This window comes from Prunus mume, linkage group LG1, assembly GCF_029339155.1.
Source record: "Prunus mume cultivar Tortuosa linkage group LG1, ASM2933915v1, whole genome shotgun sequence".
Classification (NCBI taxonomy): Eukaryota; Viridiplantae; Streptophyta; class Magnoliopsida; order Rosales; family Rosaceae; genus Prunus; species Prunus mume.
In genome coordinates this window covers 4,606,955-4,610,544 of record NC_142698.1, presented here as the reverse complement: position 1 = coordinate 4,610,544, position 3,590 = coordinate 4,606,955, and the positions used below count along the sequence as shown (strand labels likewise).

General features: G+C 36.4%; 1 pseudogene; it reads right to left on the bottom strand.

The window, feature by feature from the left end:
- Positions 1–304: 304 nt before the first annotated feature.
- LOC148920790 (uncharacterized) lies at positions 305–3,109 on the bottom strand (annotated as a pseudogene).
- Between the last annotated feature and the right edge of the window lie 481 nt (positions 3,110–3,590).

Below are 3,590 nucleotides of genomic sequence, written 5' to 3'. Positions count from 1 at the left end.
AGCCTGCAATGTACGAGTGGTAGTATGATTAACCACTGGTGGAGTGGAGGAGCTAGAGGAAAGATGAGGGCAGCGATTAGCACTATGACCTTAAGTGTCACATCACTGACAAACGCCATGATAGCCTGTGTTGGAACGCCGATTGGTGTTGGAGTTGTTGTGAAGGAACCCGAATAGACCATGGAGGAACCCGACTAGCCACGAGAGTGAGAAGGGGGATGATTGCCATGATGAGAAATGCATGAAAAATTCTATACTCCATGTCATCATAAAGCTCATCCTCGTTTTCAGTGGAGAGATCATCTCAAGACTCTACATCTTCTTCATCCTCATTTCCAGGCTCATCCTCATCTACTATCTCATCCATATAAATCCTAATATGCAATTCCTCATTGTTTAGTAGCTGATCATCAAGATTCGAAATGACATAATTATCAGCAACACTTAAAGGGTTATCTTTAAGAACACCGTAATAATTAACATTGCCAATTACTGGATTGCGGTCTTTTGCGCTTGAGTAAATAGATGTCTGTGCACATTGAAATACACCACTATTCTGATTCTTCTTTTTATTGTGTACTGATTTAATCCAGAACTTGCACTCATGAATTATGTGATTCTTATTCTTATTCACAAATCTACTAGGACCAATTGATAGCCAACGCAAGTCCTCAGATATTGACATATCATGGGCTGTGTACAATTTAGTAACATATAATTTAAAACAACAACTAAAGTAAATAACTTTAATTGAAAATATGGTGCAGCAACATAAAATGAATCATAATAGAACTAAACATACTTACATGATCCTTAAACCAAGTTGGAAATATCTTATTTCTCATCCCCTCAATTTCTCGTATGGTCTTTTGTCGATTACTTTGTCTCAATTCTTGGAAGCAATTTCTGTTTTACAATATAATGTAATGACTTGTTAGTTATTAGTTCATAATTGAGGATTGAAAAAAAAAAGTATCAACAACTTGCTTGTTTTTATTTATATATATCTCACTCTAAAAAGGGGAAAACTTCATCGCAATTGAACAAGACAACTCTGCGACATTGGTCCCAGACATCTTTGTCAAGATATATTTGTTCACCTGAACCCTTAGAATGACCTGAAGAGTCAAAAACTTGACACCACGACCAATACCATTAGCATTTTGACCCTTTTGATTCCTTCGAGTCTCAACGTTGCTAAGATACATGGTACACATAGCTAATCCCTCATCGACAAGATATCCTTGTTCCATACTTCCTTCAAGATAACTCTTATTCCAAAGATATTTCTTTAACGTTTGTAGGTATCTAAAGACATGGTAAAATTGAACATGTTAATTTAAAATTAAAATAGAAAACTAGAAAGAATAAATAAGAGTTGAACTAATTACCTTTCAATGGGATACATCCACCGATATGAGGTAGGCCCTACTACTGCAGCCTCATCTGCCAAATGCATGATTAAGTGTACTATCACAACAAAGAAGGAAGAAGGGAATATATTTTCCATCTAGCATAATGTCACTGCAATCCTAGGTTTTAAAGCCATGTATGACGCTTCAGATTCCTTCTTACTACATAATTGTCTAAAAATTGCACTTAGCTCAAGCAATATAATGGTAACAAGTTTTGGTAATACCTGTCGTATTGCAAGGGGCAGCAGCTCTCGCATTATAATATGATAGTCATGACTTTTCAATATGTGTATTTTCATCTCATTCACATTAACACATCTAGACAGGTTTGTAGAATACCCATCAGGAACTTTCACATTGGCCAAGACTTCACAAAACATTGTTTTTTCCCTTTCCTCATGTCAAAAAATGCTGGATAAAAAACCTCCTTACCTTTCCCATTTATATAAAGGTGTTGTTTTTTCCTTATATTCAAAATTTGAAGGTCCTTACGAGCTTTTATTCCATCCTTTGTCTTCCCAGGAATATTTAACAATGTACCTAAAATGTTTTCCCATTTATATAAAGGTCCTTACGAGCTTTTATTCCTTCATGCAATGCGGGCACGCTTTCTTCCCCTTCGTGCTCCATCCCGAAAGAATGGCATAAGTAGGAAAGTCATTAATCGTCCATAACAATGCAGCCTTCATTGTAAAGTTTGGTTGGTAAACACATCAAACGTCTTAATACGAACCTCCCATAACTCTTTCAACTCATCGATTAATGGCTTCAAATACATGGAGGTAAATTATAAATTGACAGTACAGGGTTTGCTCATATTTGAAAAGGGATTAAACCCATCACTCGCACGTTGCGTATCTCCGAAGAAAATTCAGGGTATAAGGAATCTAAATGCTTCCACGCATGGGAATCTAATGGGTGCCTCATGAATCCATCTTTAGGACATTCGGTTGCATGCCATCTTATATCTTCAGTAGTATGCTTCAACATAAACAACCTCCCACAATATTGACTTTGTACCTTGAAGCACCACAAAGTGTGCACTCAGTCAGGTATAATGTATCTTTCCAAAATAGCATACAATCATTGGGGCAAGCGTCAATCCTCTGGACTGTGAGTCCGAACTCCCTTTGGCAAACAATTGTTTAACCAATTGTAACAGCATTATAAAGACATTATTGCTCATGTTCCTTAAACGTTTAATCTGGAACAATCTCACGACATAATACAATTTCTTATATTTACGCCCAGGGTACAACTCCATGTTTGCTTCTTCAAGTAACTTATAAAAATTTCAGCCTCATGTGTTTGGCCATCAAAGATAGGTGGCTCTCTCGAAGTCCCAACGGTTTCTCCAATTATTGTTTGCACAAAGGCTTTATTGAGAAAATCATGAATGTCTTCTATACCTACTTCTTCATTGTGAATTGATTCTGTATCCTCTTAGAATGGTAAATCTGTCATGGGCTCTCCACGATGCCTCCAAAGGGCCATTCATATATGTGGGATCCATTCTTTTTTCTATAAGATGCAGTTGGATGATGGTTCTTTCATAGCGATAATGGTTACAACATTTTTTGCAAGGACATATGACCTCCAAAACCCACTATGGTAAAGACGTCATCTAAAAACATTCTCATTCTGTCTGCGTATTCCTTACAATTTCTCCTAAAATGTTCCAAACTTTTATCCATAGTTCACCTAATATTGAGTGCAAGGCATCAAATACAATTATTCCGCATAGATCATCCCTCATACTTACTGTCTATAAATTCCTACCAAGTGGGTCAATTTATTATCCAATGGATGACCCTCATAACCCTCTACTTCAATTCACTAGCAAAACCAAATTAAAATACCAAAACATTCTCATTCTGTCTGCGTATTCCTTACAATTTCTCCTAAAATGTACCAAACTTTATCCATAGTTCACCTAATATTAAGTGCAAGGCATCAAATACAATTATTCCGCATAGATCATCCCTCATACTTACTGTCTATAAATTCCTATCAAGTGGGTCAATTTATTATCCAATGGATGACCCTCATAATCCTCTACTTCAATTCACTAGCAAAACCAAATTAAAATACCAAAACCTGAGTCTAAAGAATATATTAAAATTGCACATTCATTCAACTGAAGTCTGGCGACTAGGGTTTGCGTTGTCTAGTGCT